We start from the raw sequence: 21,452 nt of genomic DNA, 5'->3' as shown, positions 1-21,452 counted from the left end.
TCCTTGTATCACAGCGATGGTGACAGCCTTCTTTGTAGAGACAGAATATATTTTATAATGTAAAAGGGAATTTGCATTTTGCTTTTACAGGGTAAACCTCCCTCTTCTGGGGTAAGTGTAACAATTACTCCAACATGGAATATTTAATTGGGAGATGTTTGGTAGGAGTCTTTAAAGCAACAAGGTGATTTTATTTAAAGGTTTGTGAAGAATAGTGGCAAGTTGTGAAGTGTAAAGGTAATAGTAAACTTTTGGATATCATTAAAGTTACATAGGTGTAACAGAAGGTGACTTTAGAAAAATAGCCTTAGAGTCCAGGAGAAGTTTTTTGTTTGTTTGTTTGCCTTTGACATTTGTAATTTAGTTACCCAGGAATTCTGTTTATGCAAAGGCAAACCCTAAACTGATTACAGCTTTTTAAGTTGGTTAGTATATTTTCAAATCTATATTTTACTGTTGGTTTATTATCCTTCCCTTCCCCCCCCCCCACTAAAAAAAAAAAAAAAAAAAAAAAAGAAAAGACTGGTTAGAGGCTCATTTTAAGAATCCACGCATGCTACAATAGAAAATCTTGCTCCGCCGTCCCAGAGGGTGTTTGCAATCAGGAATAACCGCAGGCTAAGTTATAATGTGGAATTCTGCTGCCCTTTAACCTGACGCTGCCTGTTCGCATTTAGTGTTTGTTAACAAACAGCTCTAAGTACAAAATTGTTGGGAGAATTACTTTTTCATCATATGCACTGACTTTAATTAAAATAAAAGGCTTATATATATATTCTTTAAGAAATAATTGTATGCTTCAAAGGAAGTTTCATTTTGTTTTTATAATAATTCCTTTCCAGAATTGCCCCCAATTGACTTAAAAGCTACTAGATGTCAGAAATACTCTGTCTGTGGGACTGAACTCATCTCTTTGATTGTGATTTAAGCAGGAACATTTGTGTTCATTCAATAACTAGCCCTTTTAGGGACCTGGGCAGCTTAGAGCTCTCTTGCCCCAACTTGGACTACTTGTAGTCCTTCTGCTGAAAGATGGTTTTCATGGTGGTCCACTTGCTTGGTGCCCGAAGCTCTGTGCCCTTTGTTGCTGCTTTCTAGGCACATGCAGGGCACTGAGCAAGGTAAGGGTCGACCTTTCCCCCACTGCCCTTGGAAATGGACTGCTGGGAAATCACTGGCAGTGTTTCTAACTGGACCAGCTAAGTTAGAGAGGGACATTTGACTTGGACCCTCCACTCTTCTTGAAAAGTGGAGAGGCAGGCGTGGAAGCATCGAGGGCCTCAGAAGGGGAGGTGAGACCATAAACCAGATCTTTCCCATTCTTTCCCCTTTGCCTAGCCCTCTGTTTCTATGATCTACCTTTTGAACTGTTTTTGTGACTGATCAGTTCCACCTAATATGTCTCTTGATTTCTGCTATTGTAATACTCAGGCGACATGCTGTTCTCTTCATTTTTATAAGCTTTAGATGCTTCTGCCTGTCATATTCTGGCGGTTTATCTTCAGCGTCTGGATTTGCTTTCAGACTTGAATGTCTATCAAGCTGCCGTCGCTTTGAATGTGAGATCAAAAGAAGATGAATTCCAGTAAAAAATTTCCTTCTATGAAGAAAAGATTGGGGCCTATGTAAACATCTCACTGACAGCTTCCAATGAATTATTTTAGCCGGGTATTAGCACCTGGGTGACAGACAGTCCAGCATTCCATACTCACTAACAAATCAGTTGTTTCTGTGGCAGAACATTGCCACAACAGCAATACATTTACCGGAGGAATCCTTTTCTTCCTCTTTCATTTTTTTTTTATTTTTATTGAATATGGCTGTTCAGCTCTTCATCCTATTTTTCAAGCTGGCTTGCTCTGCCACAGAGCCGTCGACTTTTCTCTGTGTTCTCTGTTGAGTTTCCTTTAAGAACAGAAGACGGGACTTTGATAATTAGTTTGTAGCTGGTTAAGTGCTAGGCAAGCCAGTTTTCTGGAGGTAAACAGGTAGTTTGGTGGATTGCAGAGAAGGAAAATGTATAGGAAAAATCAGCAGAAGAAGTATCAAGGCTACATCCCTGGAGTGCAGGATGATGTGCTCTTTAAAAAAAAAAAAAAACCACATGTGACAAAATCCTCTAAAGTCTGCAAAATCTGAATTTCTTTCCTCTTAAGAAGAAAAAGCATCCTGCCAATGTAAATGTCACCCCCAAAATACATCAAGTGTAGGTTTCCTGGACCCCTGTCAGTGTGTATTTTTGTGAATGAGCTGTGTTTGGTCCAGCCAGGGCACCCACCCTCGGTGTGCTATGTCGTAGCTTGCAGACCCGGGGTGATTGATACACACGCAGCCTTAATAGATTTCTTTAAGTGCTGCATGCAACTTTGAAAATTACCTGCAAGCTCCAACTGATCTTTCAACTTTGAAAGTGAAGAATTACTTGAGGAATTCTTGTGGTTTCTTTGTCATTTAGTCAGAGCTGAGCCAGCTACTGTGGAGGCAAACCTCCCGAGGTTGCCTACAAAGGGCAATGTTCCAGAGTGTTTGCTCCTGAGTGTGCTTCAGCCGTACAGTACTTCCTGTTTATTCAAACATCTTTTTTACCACTCTGCAACCCCCGCTTCACAGAAACAGCCAGAACCCATCGACAGTGAGAAGACTGCAATCCAAAGGCAGAGACAGTACAAGCTCACTCCGCCAAACTCTTCATTTTCTCTGTAAGTGTCCAGAGAAAAAGGAACGTTTTCGCCGGTTTAAACATTCTAACTTAGGCTCTGCTCTTGGGTAGATATTCTCTGAAGAGTAAAATAAGATGAGCTGACTTGTTTACTTCTTTTTTCTTCCCCCTCCCTCCTCCTCTCTCCATCAAAGGCTTTCTCTTTTTCTTTCTCTCTCTCTTGAGAGATTTGAGAATACGGGTTCTTTCTAACTCCTTGTTAATTCACTCTTGCTTTTAAATGTGTCTCTGGATATTATCTGCTAAGTAAGCAGCCCTTTGTTGTCAGGACAGTTTTACAGGCTGAACGTAGATTAGAACTGCTTTGTGCATGTTGTGACATTGTGTTTTGCTGCTCGCTTTTTTCTTCCTGTTATCATGAGTAAGAGGAGAGGGCAGGGAGATGGTGTCTTTGTAACGGGGACTCTGCCTGCAGGATTGTCTTCTGGTGTTTGCACTGTGACACGGTCATCATTTGTGAAGTGGTCTTGATAATATTTGTACCAATTTCATGCCAATAAAAGTCGGACTGCTGAAACACGCACGGTTATTAGGTCATTCCTGTTAGTGTTGGTGAAGTGAAGTGGACGGCAAAAGGAATGAGGAGCCCACCTCACTTTCAGAGATGCTTGTTAACTCTGAGGCTACAAGGCTTTTTTCAAAAATGTTCATTGTGCATAATTATTAGTATAGTAGGGAAAGTCTTCTGACTTGGGCTGCTCCTCTGCAAAGGGTGATACAACTGTCTTCCTGGCTGTTTCCAATGGTACCACCTTTTTTTCTCTCTGATGAAGTCTTCCATCTCTTTTAAAAGTGTGTCTTCCCTCCCACCCCCCGACCTTGGTATCCCACCCCCATGGACTTAGGTATAATTGGTAAGCCAGGTACTAATTTTTCAAAGTGTGCACTGGTCAGGAAATGGAAAATGATCTCTTTTGATCTGAAAAGAATTGTTATTACTTTGAAGCTTGCTGGTTAGTCCCCTTACTAAATATGCTTAAATGTTGCTGTCTAAAAAGCATCTATGGGAATAGAGAAAGAAATGTATGTACTCCAAAGTTATTCAGAGCTCTCATAGGAGGGACATTGGAATAAATAAAATAAATATATGTGTGTGGTTATGTGGGCTTTTTTAATGATCTAAAGTTGTTCAACTTTGTAAGAAAAAAATTATGTTTGTGACTTGTCTTAAGGACAATTTCTTTAACAGTAGGAGCAATTGCAGAGAAAATCGAGTGACTGAAAGTATTTACTCAAATGTTAGTGTAGGTGTGGGGCCGATAAATCAGTGTGGGAACAGTGGGCTGCTTTTCTTGGTATCTCAGTCTATTTGATGACCATCAAATTTCCCAGCTCGCTGGCTTTGTTTTTTCTGGATGGCATGTTTGATTATTTATCAGAAGGGGAAGGGAGTTGCTGAAGCAAATAAACATGTGACCAAGTTCTGTTTTGTTTTCCACTCAGAAAGCCATGCCCTTTAACAGATATACAGAAAATAATAAATGCTTTGTTTTATGATAAAAGGAAATTATATGTGTCTTTCTTTTCTTTTCTTTTTTTTTTTAAAAGAGGCAAGTGAGTTAACCCTTCAAGGTGAGGGCTTTTTTGCCTCCTGAGAATTTTCTAGGCTTTTAACTGAGAACCAATCTACTGTGGTGGTGTTTTACAGAATTTGGTTTTTCTAGATGCTTTGCATAGTGATGCCTGCCTCAGTAGCTTTGTAATAATGGTACGTGTGCGTGTATTGTGTCTGTGTGTGTTCAAACAGTGAAAACACTGGAAAATAAGCTTTTCTTGGAGTTTTGGTGAAGACTGTGTTCTGATTTCAGACCTAAACATGAGTAGTTCAGTTAAAGGAAACGATACCAGAATGTCTGTGACCAGCTCACAACATAATTTATGAGAAGCTAAACATTTGCTCCTATGTTTAACAATGTCACGCAGAGGTTAACAGGCTGTTTGTCTATCTGTGTTCCTCAAAACTACTTTTCCAGTCTTTAATATTACATATGCTTGAGGGTCTTCAGAGTTGTCCTTTTGTCTAAATCGGGTCCTCCAGAGACCTAGGAAAAGAATCTTACCTTGGATGTAGATTTAAAAACAAGACTGTGTTGTTGTTGTTGTTGTTGTTGTTGTCACAATTCTCAAGTTGCGTGTGCTTGACCTCTTAGCCCACGGCCTTTCACAGACACACATGCCCACACTGTTACTGTTACAGCAAACAGAAGCATGGATTTGGGTAGAGTCTCCCTCCACGTGTACGCAGCCTGGGAAATGATGTATATGGTCCTAGCACAGTGCCTGACCCAGGCGTATCAAGCCTTATAAATCGCAGCTGAAAATCTGTTTTGCTGCCTATACTGTTATGGAATGTGAATTGAAACTATGCACACACAGGATTCCCTCTTCATTGACTATATAAGGGAATACAGCAGACGTTCTCCTGGTGTTCACGTTCACACACAAAACGGCTCCCTCCAAGGATTGCCCTTGGTTTCACTGGGGGTGGCTTTGCCCTGGTAGGACAAAGTTGAAAACAGCCTTTCCACCTCCTCTTCTTTCATCTTGGGTGACTCTCCAAAAGGCAGTTGGGTTAGATAATCATACTTTGTACTTATACAGAGCCCTTTGTCTGTGGAAATCAAAGTGTCTGACTAATGTTAACTCATTAACACTCAGAACGCTCTTGTGACATAGGTAGGCTACAAAGATTATCCCACTTTTCAGGTGGGAAAATGTCCTGTTGTTAAAATTGTTTACAATTTCCGGATGTGTTTGGGGGAGACCTGGATCAAGTGTGATCTAGGTGTCAGGAGAAGCATTCTTCTTGTGACATACTTCATCCTGACCACCATAGACTGTCCCATGAGGATGTCTCTTAGCATGAATCTAAACGGCAAACTACAGCTGGTGCCTGGTGGTGATGGTTGTGGGAAGGAAGAAGCAGTGAGAAGTTACCATGTTTCATTTTAATCTCTTTAGGGTTAAAGCTAGGATATGGATTGTAAAGATACAGCGTGGGCTGAAAATGATGATTTTTTTGTTTTCCTTCACTTTAACTCAACTTGATGTTGGCAATTTAACTTCCACGAAAATCGAGTTAGTTTGTGCTTTGCAAAGAAACCGATAGTGTTCATTGGCTGTGCAAAAATCAGTCACCAGTTGCTGTGTAGTTACGTACTTTTCCGGCAAAAGAATTGAAGCCTTCTGTCAACCCTGGATATATTACTATGTGACTCTTCAATCTGGGTGTGTTTTGACCCTCCTTCCTCCAGTTACTTAGTTTAAAATCTAGCCAGTCTCATGCCTTTTGCTGTTCTAAGTCCTTTGGGAAATTTTTCTTTAGAAAACTGAAGAGTCAGGTAGTGGTTGTTTGGTTTCCAATACTGTTGATTTGATGGAGCTCAAATAAAGAAAGTAAATTTGGAAAAGAAATTCATTCAAACTATGTTTTTTTCTCAAAAACTAATTTTTAAAGGCCATATTATAAATAAAAGGATTCTAGTTTAGCTAAAAAAAAGGATTTTTAAGTCGATACCACTAAATGTTGCTAGTGTGTCATTTGATTTTTTTATTGTTTTCTTCTCTATTCGTTTGTATATTCTGGTATCTTTCATGACCTTATCTTAATGGACCATGGACTTACTGCCTCCATAATTCATAATTATCTATAAAGCACGTTTTTAAATCACTTAAGCACATACTGTATGCCATGCTGTCATTTATATATTTTGCATATATTACTAATAATGCCAGCTCCTATGTGGTGCTGTAGGTAAGCACTGGACTGTGAACCACCAGGTTGGTGATTCAAACCCACCAGCTGCTCCTCAGAAACTATGTACGGGGGAACTCTAAGTCAGAATCAACTAAAGGACACTTAACAAGAACTACAGCTGTAATGATGTTGGTGGTGGTCTGTCCTTTCCTGATCCCCATTTTTATAGATGGTGGAGCTAAGGCACAGAGGGGGTAAATACCTTGAACAAAGTCACACAGCTTACTCATATTAGGATTTAGGTTTCAATCCACACAGAGTAACGCTGGTTGCTTAACTACCATTTATTTACACAGCTTCTACAGAAAGAAATTCATGCCTTTTTAAAGATAATTTTTTGTTTCTTTGGAATTGCTATGATTCGCCCAAAGTTAGTAATTTCCCCAAACTCCCAATGAATACTTATTTCTTCATACTTGGGGATTCAGTTTCTATCTTAGGCGAAATTGTGGTTACTAGACGTTCCAGAGATCACTGTTAACTCTGTGAGTCTGAGTCAGGAGCACAACTGTATACCTGACCAGCACAGTTGTGTTTTGAAATCACCTGTTTGAGGAAGTGATTCTCATTCCCTGACCAAAACAATTTATTGCAAATTTATTGCAACAAGTTTATTGCAAATTAGATTAGGGTCTTCCATGCAGAATCTAATTTGACTGCTGCTTAGAATTAGCTGAATATAATCTTCTGAAAGTTTCTGATTCTTACTTTTGAGTTCTGTCATGTCAGACAAGTATTTCTGGTTCCATTTGAGGGGAAGAATTCTAAATCCATGGATTTGTGGATTTCTTACCATTTTGGGTTGTGTTCTTGAAATACAAGTGGAAGAGTTCAGGCTGTATAATCTTGGGCACATGATATAAACTTCCTGTTTACATAAAGCAATTTAAAGTCAAGATGGATACATACTTGGCATACAGTTAGTGCTAGCCATTGTTTTCTTCTTTATTAGCAGCAACATTAGCTTCATGTTACTGTTTGGCCTCTAGGCAGCCATATTGCTGTAAGATACAAGGTGTGGAATTAAGTGCCTTTCACAGTGGAAGGAACCACACTCTGGTAGACAAATCACGTAAGTCCTCTGGTCCTCAGTTTGCTGTTTGCGCAATGAATGTTAGGTGCCTTAGATTCCTTTGGGTTCAACAGAGGATGTTGCGATTTCTCTCACAGAAAACAGCCCGTGGTTGGTGGTGGTGGTGTGCCATGGAGTCATAGCGACCCTGTATAGGGCCTCTGAGTCTGTAAATCTTTATAGGAGCAGAATGCCTCATCTGGCTCCCACGGAACCGCTGGTAGTTTCGAACTAGCTGACCTTGAGGTTAGCAGCCCAACTTGTAACCAGTACGCTACCAGAGCTGCTTTTGAAATCACTAGAATGAAGGACTCTTTGCCCCCAATAACAAACTGTATGTCTTATGTATGGGGCAGTGTATCGCTCACTAAAGTAGCAATTTCCATTTAGATGGTAATTACTGTATACTGGTGCTGTAGGTTAATGTGCTGAACTGCACAAAGTTGGTTTGAACTGCAAGGTAGACAGTTCAAGTTCACAAGCCGCTCCTGGGAAACCCTATACAGGGTTGCTATGGGTCAGAATCAATTTGATGGCACTTAACATCGAAGGCATTGTGGAGCCCTGGGAGTGTAGTGGATTGTGAACTGGGATGGTAATTGAAAGGTCAACAGTTCGAAACATACCAGCCACTCTGTGGGGGAAAGCTGAGACTTTCTGCTCCTGAAAAGGTTTACAGCCTCGGAAATCCTTTACAGGGTCACTGTGAGTCAGAACCAACTCCATGCCACACAACCATTACTACCACCAGCTATTGTGCTAGGGAGTGCTGGTGTGGCACTGTAGAATAAACACTGGACTGCAAGGTCGGTTTGAGCCACAGGGTCAACAGTTCAAACTCACCAGCCGCTCCTCAGAAAATCTATTCAGGGTCGCTTTGAGTTAGAACCAACTCCACGGCACTTAACAACAACAACAGCAGCAACAGGTACTGTGTTAAGAACTTCTTGTATACCTCATACAATCCCTACTATTTCGCTTCTCTGGTCATAGGTTCTGTATCTGTTTACTGGGTATGGTAATATGATACCTAAAAGAATTGTTGAGTTCGCTGAAATACGTGCTATAGTGTTGTGTAACATTGTCTGGCAATATATACTCGAAAAATTGCAAAGACTAGGAACCAGAAGAGTTTTTTTTGTTTTTTAATGTTTTATTGTGAATTATGTGACAGTTTACATGGGAGAACATTAGTTTTACATTCATTCTATTGTATATCATTTCTGCCATGGTTCCATTCCCCTCCATGCATCATCAACCAACCAAAGGGTGTACACTACAAGCCTGCCCCCCGATCGGCAGCACATAGCCCCTCTCCCTCTCTGGATCTAAAGTCCCCAGCTGCTCCATTTCTCCACATCATCATCTCTGCCTCCATCTCTGGCGTCACTGTTTCTCTTCTGGATAGGGTCCCGCTCTCCACTCTTCTCCATTGATGGTCCCAGGGACCTCCGCTCCTAGACTGAAAAGTTAATCACTCCCCTTCTTGCTACGAACCGTCTACCTTTACATTTCCAACCCTCACAACCAGTCCTGATAACAGTTATTCACCATTGTATCACAAGAGACCTATCTGCATTTCCTTTCATCAGCCCGGCCTAGACAGATTGTATACTACTCAGTGGAGATTCTACCTTCCTCCACGCCCTCTGGATCTAGGCTCCCTCTTAAAAGTTTATAAGCCAGTCACTTCTTGCCTTTGAAGTCCCCCCTCCTCCCTCCATTTTGGGTAGCCAGTGTCCAAGTTGCCCATCCCTGTCTACTCTATGTATGGAGGGAGTGGGAATGATCCTCGCTGTAAAGATTTGTTCCCTCTTTTGAGCTATTGCATCAATAGGTGTAAGTCAAGTTCATCAAATTGTATCAGATTACTCTTCCTTTCCTCTTCTTTCTTCTTCTGGTTGAGCTCTGATCATCCAGTCACTGAAGCCAGGTCAAGTGGGTATTATCTGCACGTACCGGTGTTCTTGTGGGAACCAGAACAGTTTTAAGGATACAATTATTTACTTCTTCCTGATAAAAGAATGCAGTTGTAGCAGTGTGTGACTCTATAGTTCAAGGAATAGGATAGACATCCTGCTGGGCCTAAAAGTGATGCCAAGTGGGTCTAGACAGGGAGATCCAACAAAGAGGGTGGAGCTCAACGCACAGACATCGCAGGCGCCTGGGCTGTGACTGGACTTAAGTTTAATTGTAAGAAGAAATCTGTGCTCTTAATGAGTTTTTGTAGTCTCCATTACTTGCTTTATGAAAAGTTCCTTTTGAGAAATATCAACTTGGACTCAGTAGAATCAAGGAACCAGGAAACTTGTCCTAGTTGACAGTTGAGGAAGGAATAATCTTGACAACATCAGTAGTCCAGGAAAAAAGGGTGACTAGTGATAAAGGAGCTCTGGTAGTGTAGTGGTTAGGAATCGGGCTGCGAACCTTAAGGTCAGCGGTTTGAAACTACCAGCCGCTCCGCGGGAGAAAGATGAGGCTTTCTACTCCCGTAAATATTTACACCCTTGGAAACCCTGTACAGGGTCGCTATGGGTTGGACCCTGCTCGATGGCAGTTAACAACAACAACAACAAGTGATAAAGAAATGATCAGGTGACGGAGTGGTTCTGAATTAGACTGCTAACCTTTAAGGTCAGCAGTTTGAACCTAGCAGACATCCCACAGGAGAAAGATGAGACTTCCTGCTCCCGTAAAGATTTACAGCCTTGGAAACCTTATGCAGGGTCACTATGAGTCAGAACCAACTCCACGACACACCCACAACCAACAACAACAAAGTGCAAACACAGTGTGAGGGGAAACAGAGATAACGAAGCTCATTATTCTATCCACCAAAGCAATAGAAACAAGGAGTGTTACAAAGACCAAAAGCAACTCCAGGGATATCTGGGAAAGTTGTTGCTCGTAGGAATTATATTCTGAACTGGGAGTTTCAGCAAGGATGGATTTAGATGGAGAAGATTCTTAGAAATGTGGGCAAGAGAACAAGGCAAGTAGAATTGTAGTATGAGCATGTCTTGGGAATAAGATGATCTGGTTGAAAAGAGCAAGTTGTTTTTTGTGTAGAGAAGGAGATAACATTGGAAGATAAACGACACCATCCTGGAGGAAGAGGAATCCACGTCCATCTCTGAATTTGGGGCTTGGTAGAACTGCATATCCATCTGCTGAGATAACATGGCCATTTTATTCCATTGAGCGATGCTGGTAGAATATGAGTATCAAGATCTCATGAGACAGTGTTGGCTTGTTTGGGTGTCTCTGACCTAGCCACTTATTAGACTTGTGACCTTGGGTATGTCACTTTAAATGAGGAATCCTAAATCCCCCTTTTGTGTTGGGAACAAGAAATAAAATATTACACGTAAAGCAACTAACAAGCACATTGCCTGGCATGTAATAAAGAATTTAATACTTTGGTTATTTTAGCATCTTCAATGTGGAATCATTATTTCTTTACACTTGTCCCTATGTTTCTAAATGTTCCTCATTTTTAATACTGTTCTACTAGTGCACTTGGGACCACAGTGACTTTGTAGGGTAAACACTGCACTTCAGATCACAAGATTGGCAGCTCAAGCCCACCAGCCGCTCCACAGGGGAAAGATGAGGCTTTCTATCTTAGAAAGATTGACTGCCTCGGAAACCATATATAGGGTCACAATGAGTCAAAACCTATTAAATAGCACTTAACAACAACAACAACAACAACTGGTATATTCAGCTGTCAGAAATTCAAGCCAAATTTAGAAGAGAATGTGGAACAAGGGATATCATTGCTGACAGCAGATGGATCTTGGCTGAAAGCAGAGAATACCAGAAAGACATTTACTTGTACTTGATTGATTGTGCAGAGGCTTTCAGCTATGTCTGGTAACAAACTATGGTTAACGTTGGGAAGAATGGATATTCCAGAACATTGTCATCATAAGGAACCTGTACATAGAGCAAGAGGCAGTTGTTCTGACAGATCATGGGGACACCGAATGATACAAAATCAGGGAAGATATGTATCAGGGTTGTATCCTTTCACCATACTTAATCTATATGCTGAGCAAATAATTGGAGAATCTGGATTCTATGAAGAAGAGCATGGCATCACGTTTGAAGGAACACTCATTAACAGCCTGAGCTATAAAGATGATACACCTTGCTTACTAGAAGCAAAGCCAACTTCAGGTACGTACTGATGAAGATAAAAAAAACTACAGCCTTCAGTATGGTGTGCACCTCAATGTAAAGAAAACGAAAATCCTCACACCTAGTCCAAGAAACACCATCATGATAAATGGAGAAAAATTAAAGTTGTCAAAGACCTCATTTTGCTTGGAATCATAATCAATGCTCATGGAAGTATCAGTCAGAAAATCCGATGATGTATAAAATCTACTGCAAAACAAAAACACCTTTAAAACATTAAAAGATAATATTTCAGTGTAAGGACTAAGGTGCACCTGACCCAAGCCATGGTATTTTCAGTTGCCTCAAATGGAGGTGAAAGTTGGACATTGAAAGTTGGACTATAGAAGAAGTGATGCCTTTGAATCATGGTGTTGCTGAAGAATATTAAAAGTCCCACAGACTCCCATAAGAACCAACAAATCTGTCCTGGAAAGAAGTACAGCCAGAATGCTCTTTAGGAGTGATGAAGATGGCAAGATTTTGTCTCTTCCACTTTGGACATATTAAGAGGAGCGACCAGTCCCTGGAGAAGGGTATCATGCTTGGAAAAGTGAAGGCTCAGCAAAGGAGAGGAAACCCCCAACAAGATGGATCGTCACAGTGGTAGCAATAATGACCTCAAAGGGATCAGCATCTCTGAGGTTGGTGCAGGACTGGGAGTGTTTTGTTCTTTTGTGCATTGTGCCACTGTGAGTCGGAAGCAACAAGATAGCACCTAACAGTAATAAAAACCACTGGTGCAATCTTAATTATTAATAATAACTGCTTTGAGAAGTACAGATTATTGAAGACTACTAGAATTTTTTTCAATCTTGGCAAAATTTGGTCAATAGCGAGTTGGTTTTGTTGTTGAGGGCCATTGAATTGGTTCTAACTCATAGTAACCCTGGATAGGGTTGCTGAGGAGCACCTGGTGGGTTTGAACCCAGACTTTGCAGTTTAAAACAATCTTGCAATCCAGAGCCTGTTCTTCAGCACTACACCAGCTCTCCGAATTATGAAGAGTGTCTACATTTTGGATTATTAGTCTTGTTTGGACCTTTTTCTTCTTGATATTTCTTCTTATTGTTTTTATTTGTATTATTATCTTTTATATCTGCTAGACTGTCACCACTGAACCATCTGACTGTATACGTGTTTGCCCAAAATTCAGTGAGAGGATGTAGGGGTACTAATTGCTTCATAGAGCATCCAGAATGCATTTGGCGTATATTACATGACTAGAAGAAACTTTGTTGTTGTAAGGTATAGTCGAGTCAGTTCTGACTCATAGCAATCCTGTCTAGTGTTTCTGAGGAGTGGCTGGTGGGTTTGAACCACTGACCTGTGGTTCAAACTGACCTTGGAACCCAGTGCTTACCTTACAGCGCCACAGGAGAAACTTTACACTTTATTTATTTGAGTAGAAACTAGGTTCAATCTTACTAGTAAATTCATGAGCAACCCTCCATTGTTTTGAGTATGACTCTAGCCAGATTCATTCACAGGCTTCAGAATTAGCAAATCTCATTCTAAAATACTAAAAGGTGTGAATCTGAATTAATCACATTAAGAGTCGCTGGTCCACGCTTTTCCTAAAAGGTCCTGGCAGATGACAGTGGATTAATAAAAGATCCCTTGGATTGATGTATCTTTACGTTTGACCCTTTATGTTCTACCTGAAGAAGGGGTGGAGCAGTATATGTATTTATGGATTTGTAAACGTATTCTGGCCCTAAAGAAGGGAATCAGGAGTTTGATGCAGTATCCAGTTTAACACTGTAGACATTTTCTAATAAACTTGAGTTCTGTTTGAATTAATTATAATGCTCATGTTGCCTGCAGTCACAGAACTCTAGGCAATGTCTTGTCAACTCTCATGTGCTAAACAAGTTCAGGCTTGGGCTTTGCTTAAGTGGAATCCCTCCAAAGACAACCCTGGTGCCGGAGCCTCGCGCCACAGTGTTGGTGATGGTGACTCAGTGTCTGGCAGCGGCTCCAGTAGGGAGTAGCCAAGTAGCACCTCCACAAGGTGGTTATGGGGCCTGTGGTAATAGTGTAGGGAGTAGGAGTAGGATGGTATTTTTTTTCTCCTCATAAGAGACTTCAAACAGACTTCCTGACTGTTTGCAGCCATTAAACACATTTCAGCCGATTTTGCAAGAGGATCATAGATATCCTTATTTTGTCTCGTGAACATTCCTGCGCTTTATCTTCTTTGTCAGGAAGTAGTCTTTACGTGCCTTTAAAAAAAAAAAAAGTTACACATAATTACAAATGAGTAAAGGGTCAGACCCCTAACTCCCTTCTAAGGAGGTCTGGGGGAGCAATGGTAAAGAGCCCTTGGTTACCAACCAAAAGATGTGCGACTCTAACCCACCAGTGATTCCACTGGAGACAAGTTCTGGCAAAATGCTTCCGTAAAGATTTGAATCTAAGAAACTGGGCGGGAGAGTGCTGGTCTGTCATAAGGGGTCGGTGTGAGTTAGAATTAAACAACTCTTTTCTAAAGGACTCACGTGGTGAAGCTAAGTTCTTGACTTCTAACAGAAGGGTCGGCTGTTGGAGCCCAACCAGTGAATCTAGAAGAAATAAAACAAAACCCCCCAGGCCATCTGATCCGATTATAGCCTAGAAAACTTTCGGTGGGCCGTGCTCTATCACATGGGTCACTACAGATTGAAAAATCCACTCAGTAGCAACTCACAACTGTCTACTAAGAGCCCCTTGTTGATACAAATGGTTAATGCTTTTGACTGCTAAGCAGATGTATGGTAGTTCAAATCTACTCAGAGGAACCTCAGAAGAAAAGACCTGGAAAAAACTCCTTTCCTGAAGAGCTCAGCCATTAAAAACCAACATAGAGCTCAGTTCTCCTCTGACACACATTGAGTGCCCATGTGTCTGAGGCAACTGAACAGCAACTTTTTGTTCTATTTCTTTGTTTAGTTTTGTTTTAACTGTCTTCTGCTCCCTGATTTTCTTCAGAGGTGGCACAGGCTGAGTGTTTCCTCCTGCCTCAAGGCATCTTCTGATGTCTGTCTCCATGTGCCCACGTCTCCTCTGCTCATTACACAGGGTGACTTTTGAGCCCATTGTGCTAACACAGGTGAATTGTGGCCTGCAGCCAGAGAGCAGTTACTCAAGCCTGCCCTCCCACATCTCATTACTGCTTTATAAAAGAGGAACATGAAGACCATTTGCCATATTTTCCTCCTAAGAAAATTAAATTATTGACTAGATTGCTGATTTAAAAAACAAAACAAAACAAAAAACCTCTCAACTTAATCTATGCTGAAGGAGCTCTGGTAGTGTAGTGGTTACAAATCGGGCTGTGGACTGCAAGGTCTGCAGTTCAAAACTACCAGCTGCTCTGTGGGAGAAAGATGAGGCTTTCTGCTCCCGTAAAGCTTTATAGCCTCGGAAATCCTGTTCAGGGTCACTGTGGGTCGGAACCAACTTGACGGCACTTAACAACACAACAATGTGTCTTTTCAGGTTCTGTGAAATTTTAAAGCGAAAGCAGAGTGTAGAGTGTGAGCATCATTTCATGGATAACCATACTGGTCTTGGTGGTGGTGTGCTATTGAGTCGTCATTGTTGTTACAGCAACCCTGTATAGGGTTTCCAAGGAGCAACTGCTGAGCATGAACTGCCAACCTGGTGGCACAAATTGGCCTTGCAGTCCTGCACATTAACCCACAGCGCCACACCAGAACTCCTGAGAATCAAAGCCGCCCTCCATAGGGTTTCCGAGGCTATAACTCTTAAAGGGAGCAGAAAGCCTCATCTTTCTCCTGCGGAGCAACTGCTAAATTTGAACTGCTGACCTTGCAGCTAGCAGCTCAACTCATAACCCACGGCATTACCAGGGCTCTTGATAACCACCCTGCATGTAACTGAACAAGCGCACAAGAATCTCACTGCAGTTGTTGTTGTTAAGTGCCGGTGAGTTGGTTCAGAGTCTTAGCAACTCTGTATATACGGTTTCCAAGGAGCAACTGGTGAACTCAAACCGCCGACCTTGTGGTGTAAACTGACCTTGCAGTCCAGCGCATTAACTCGCAGTGCCATAAAATTAGGGTATTGAAACCCAGTATTGGAAGTAAAACTAGAAAATGTACACTCAGACTATTTGGGGCTGGGGTGGTCCAGTGGATGATTTCTTCTTGCTTCATTTCGCTTAACACCTGGGGATGACCATACGTCCTTCTACAGTAGAGACAGTGATGAGGCGATCGGACTGTGGAATTTCCTATCTCTGTTGATTTTTCACTTGAACTTGTAATGTTGGAGTTCTGTAGGGACAAGACTATATCTGCCATGTGTGTTTTGATTTTGTCTCATAAACTTGTTTGCAAAGACTGGAACGTTTTAGAAAATCCACACAAATGCCCACTCCAAATGTAAGGTCTTATTGAAAACTCAAAAAGCTCAGACCACTTTCCCCCAGCTGTTAGGATCCTAAGGGTGCATGAATGCTACACAGTACCTTCTCCCACATCACCAGTTCTCATCCATTATCTCAGTTGACCGAAAGGCTTCGCTGTCTGTCCTGTTTGCTTTGGGGGTATAAGTCAAGTGAATTGATACCAGTGAAGGTCAGAAACCCCAAAAGTGACACCATCCAGTTGATTCTGACTCTCAGTGACCTTACAGGATAGAACAGACCTGCCCCCATAGGGCTTCAAGTGCTTTAAAGCTTTATGGATGCAGATAGCCTTAGCTTTCTCCCACAGAATTCTTGATGGGTTCAAACTGCCAACCCTGTGGTTAGCAGCACAGTGCTTAGTGCACTGCATCACCAGGGTTCCTTAAATGATCAGAGGTCACACTCTTATTTGCAGTATCATAGAGTAGATCAAGCAGTGACTGGGCCCAAGAGACCCTTAAAGGTTCCCTAATAACCGCAAGACCTGTGGCTTGAGCCCACCAGCCTCCCCATGGGAGAAAGATGAGACTTTCTGCTCCCACAAAGATGCACAGCCTCAAAAACCCCATATAGGGTCACTATGAGTTGGAACTGATATGGTGGCACTTAACAACAGCAATTATAATTTTTTATCTGGATGATGGTTGTTGCCTTGTATTTTAAAGTTTTGATAAACAGCTTTTGTTTTTCTTGGCATTTGTTGTTGTTGTTGGTTTTTACTTACAATGCCTGTAATGGTTGTTGACAGATTGCTGCAGTACGTTTGGGGGGTGACGCGGGACCACCTATTTTCATAAAGACTAGCATCCTGCTTCGATATAAACTCACCTTTCCAATGCCCTGTTATAAGCAAATGAACTCCTGGTGTGGTGCGGTTGGATCAGCATGGGACTGGTAACCACAAGGTCAACAGTTCAAATCCACCAGCTGCTCCTGGAAAAACCCTACCCAGGGTCATTATGAAGCGAAACTGACTTGACAGAACTTAACAGCGGCAATTACAAGCAAACACTTCATTTATATGTAGGGAAGTAAAAAAATAAATTACTGTGAAAATCATAGAAACTTTTATTAAGCAAAAATAAAATCTGAAGCTAGTTTTTCTAGACACATCTTCCATCTAGCTCTGTACAAATCCGAAGGTGGTGTTTCCATGCTTCTAACCCTTCCACGAAAAATTCTACAGTCTCGGATTTCACCACATTAAAATGGCACTTTTTCGGCATCTTTGAGGGACCCAAATTTTGTTTCTTTTGAGTGTTAGGAACAAAAAGAATCCTGGAGGGGCAAGAATAGGGCTGTCAGGTGGATGGTGTAAGATTTACCAATGAAATTTTCTTAGGACAGCCTCATGATAGAAGAAAAGCTATTCAGTACAACTTTCCTCCCCCTTCTTTATTTTCCACCAGTGCAGTTGTCAATTGCCATAAAACTTCTCCCTAATAAGGCCCTGTGATTGTCTTGCGTTCTTTAAGAAAATGTATCAAGATGACCCCTTTGGACTCCCAAAAAACAGTTGCCATAACGCTGTGAGCTGACGTCTCTGCCTTGAATTGAGCTGGACTCGTTCAGAAGCCACTGCGTTGATTGGACTTTGGGTTTTGAAGTCACCCTAATGAACCACTTGAAGACAAGTGTGTTACTGCAGCCATCTGTGGTCACAGAGATACTCTGCTTCATGGGATTTTCAATGGCTCATATTTCACAAGTTGATAGCCAGGCCTATGGGAGGACTCGAACCTCCGATCTTTCCATTAGCAGTTGATTTTGTAACCATTTACACCATCCAGAGACTCCATAACCCCCTCATTTTGGAGCCAACTTAGAATGCCGTTCATGCTGCAAGAATGTTCCTAGAACTTTCAACCACTGCCATGTTTTTGTCTCTCTCCCTCTCTTTTTAAGTGACTTACAGACCTTTCCATTTCTGCACAAAAGTGATTGCTGTGAGAAAAACAAGGAAGTGATAGAGTTTCCTTACATTCTCAGTCTGAGATCTTGCTCCATCCAGAGCAACTGTCAGATTGTGTGACAAGATAAACAGTCATGTTAAGATGGGAGCTGCTTGCTGGAGTTGCATCAGGATAGCACATTAGTTTGGAAGGTGCAATATGGGGAAGACTCTCTAGATGGACATTAAGTGTATGTAGCAGATGAGAAATTAAGGCAAGAATGTGAATTCTCTTTTCCTAAGCTTCCCATGAGGCTTTTTCTTGTTTGCTTTTCCTCCCACCCCCATATGTGCAATGTCTGTTGATTAGCACGTGAAATTATCAGAGAAGCAGGTTTGATCTTGAGAGGTGGGGAGAGTGGAGGAAAAGAAATTAGAAGAAGGGTGGCTGACTCAGAGCAGCCTTTAAGTTGGAATTGTGACAGCTTCTCCGGGCAGACAGGAAACAACCAGTCCTCTCAGCCGGCTAATAAGGCACATGCTATCTTTTATTCTGAGGATGTTCAAGACCTCATGCCAACTGGGACGATTCTCTCTAAACTGCTGTAAACGACCTATAAGGAAATGCATATTCAAAGTTGCCAAGTAGTTTTAAAGGAGCACAGAGATACATTTGGTTCTCATGTCCCAGCTCCTTTTTGGAAAATCAAACTCAAGTTTGAGCTGCAAGAATAACTATTGGCAATAGAGCAATTGGGCCTTCGCTTCTTGGCTAAATTCAAAAATAGTTTTGAGGAACTGATTGAAAGATTTGTTGATATAAAATTGTGTCCAAAAGAATCTCTGGGGATCTTAAAACACAGACAGCAACCTAAGACAGAAGTTGGCAAACTTAACTCGTAAAGGGTCAGCTCGGAAGGATTTTCGGCTTCACATGCCAATACAGTGTATATTTCAGGAACGTAACTTTCCTGTTGTAGCATGAAGGCAGCCATAGGTGGTAGTGTTTGTTATAAGTGAATGAACATGCTTATGTTCCAATAGCACTTCTACTGTGGACACTGAAATAGGATTCTCACAAAATATTCTTCTTTTGACTCCTTCCCCCCCCCCCCAACTGTTTAAAAATGTAAAAACTATTCCTATCTCATTAGCTGAACAAGAAGGTGTGATGGGCTGGATTTGGTCCATAATATTTGCTGGTTTGTGACCTAAGACATTTTGCTTAGGCATATTTTTAACTATCTCCAAATATTAGTCCTTATCTCAAGTTTCTTCACCACATATGACACGTGAACATTTTTATAAAGGTTTCCCTATCCCTTGCTTACTATGTACATGAGTCTGCTCAAGCAATGTTTTCTGTACGCTTTTGACTGTTTCTTAAAGCATGGTAAGCGTGCTTTGTAGTATTGGCTACCTGATGGAGGAGTCCCGCTGTGGTCCTCTGGCTTAATGCTCTGGACTGCAAAGTTGGTTTGAACCATGAGGACGGTAGTTCAATCACACCAGCTGCTCCTTGGAAACCCAATACAGGGTGGCTATGAGTTGGAACTGACTCAATGGCACTTTACAACAACAATAACAACTAACCATTGGGATTGTTGTAAGTGTCATTGAGTCAGTTCCGACTCATGGTGACCCTGTATAGGGTTTCCAAGGAGCGGCTGATGGGTTTGAACTGCCATCCTTGTGGTTTGCAGTCCAGTTCTGATCCTACAGCACCACACCAGGCGTCCACACATAGGGGTACCTAGCTCCTAATATTTAAATACCTGCTATGAACTTAACATCTAAATAGAAAAGAGTCCTAAACATAATCTATATAAAACCTAGTTTGTAAGCAACAAATGACATTTATTTATAAGGAATGTAAAGGCAATGATGGAAATGAAGTAATCTTGAAACAAACAAATGGAAAGTGTCCCAGAAATATCCAGGTTCCGTTTACACAAGAGCCTTCTCTGCCATGCTAGCAACCAAGCATTAGTCCGCCTGTCTATATGTGAGTGCAGGTGTGGACCGTGGATGGCATGGGCCTCATAAAACGTCTCCAGTGGGACTTAGATGGCAGCCATGGCAGAGAGGGAGACCAGCAAGCGCACCACAGATGACGGTAGCACATGCCTTCCACCCCTCCTCCCAGTCAACCAGCCCAGTTGCCATCCAGTCGAAATTCTGACTTATGGTGGCCCCGTGTATGTCACAGTAGAAGTGCGCACTCTCGAATTTCCTGTGTAAATCACCAAGCCTTACTTATGAGGTACCTCTGAGTGAGCTCAAACCTTTTGGCTAGGGGCTGTGAGTGTTAACTGTTCTTGCCACTCAGGGACTCCTTACCCATTGATTTATTTGAGCTGAAGGAAAATAAATGTGAGTATGTTCAACTGAACCTGGTTTTATCAGTCACCTCTGCTCTGTTACGTCTTCAAACCCCATCTTTACTGTAATCCCAGCCCAGCCCTCAAAGGCAGCAAATGCCAGGCAGTTGTCACATCAGTTATAAAGGAAGTGTTGACTCAACTTAGTACAGGATCCGTCACCAAGAGTAAAATGTCTCCAGAGGTGGGATTCGTCCTTTTACGTCCATTACATTAGCCATCAGCATCAAACTGGAGTCCGAGTTGATCCTTTATAAAAGAAGACGTCTTTCATTGATTCCTCGTGTATTCCTTCACCCCTCCCTCTCTCATACACACACTAACATGTATCTGCAAACATTATGATATGTCCAAAGAATCTAATTTCTCTTCAAATAGGACCTTTCTCTAAATGGGATTGAGATACTGTTAGACACATAAGAAAAGTTCACCCTCACTTCATGAGTTTTGGTGAGACACAGTCTGAAAGAAAGGCATGAGTTTGGTTTTAATGCATGTTGTTGTTAAGTGTCATTGAGTCGGTTCTGACTCGTAGCAACCCTGTATAGGGTTTTCGAGGAGCAGCTGGTAGGTTTGAACTTCTGATCTTGCAGTTCAAATCACATAATGGTCAAATGCTTATTCTACAGCGACCCACCGGGACTCCTTCAATACAGGTACAAAGTGGCTATCATGAACACATGTATGAGAAACACATGGTGAATGTAGGTCTCTGATAGAATTTCCAAAGAGGTTTCCATCAGCCATTCCAAACTTTCCATTGATCATGACTGTAACCATGTTTGACCTTCTACAAATCTTGTATAGCAGAGATTTGTATTCTTATGCGTGAATCCATAGTCTTGTACACTAACAAGGATTTATTTTTCTCCTTTTTGTATGTGCGTGACAATTTAAAATTTAGATTGAAGTGATTTATATATATGCCATGGGAATAGAACATACTTTTCAGTGTGGATTTCAAAGCACTTTATAAATTAAGTTTTTAAAATTCTACCTGAGATGTTGTTGTAAAGTGCCATGGAGTCGGTTCCGA

At 41.5% G+C, this 21,452-nt stretch overlaps 1 protein-coding gene across 8 annotated transcripts in view; it reads left to right on the top strand.

Moving 5' to 3' along the window:
- Positions 1-21,452, top strand: part of FOXP1 (forkhead box P1) — a 519,679-nt gene that overhangs the window by 314,466 nt on the left and 183,761 nt on the right. The window contains exon 1 of one of the 8 annotated variants that reach the window (XM_006874627.1): positions 2,622-2,699. The exons of the other annotated variants lie outside the window; for them this stretch is intronic. The gene's annotated coding sequence lies outside the window, so the exon portion shown is untranslated. Of the gene's footprint in view, positions 1-2,621; positions 2,700-21,452 lie in introns of those variants that run through there. 8 annotated transcript variants of the gene reach the window in all.

This window comes from Chrysochloris asiatica, unplaced genomic scaffold (assembly GCF_000296735.1).
Source record: "Chrysochloris asiatica unplaced genomic scaffold, ChrAsi1.0 scaffold00290, whole genome shotgun sequence".
Classification (NCBI taxonomy): Eukaryota; Metazoa; Chordata; class Mammalia; order Afrosoricida; family Chrysochloridae; genus Chrysochloris; species Chrysochloris asiatica.
Note: the sequence above shows the minus strand (reverse complement) of the source record. Positions and strands in the feature narration are given on the sequence as shown.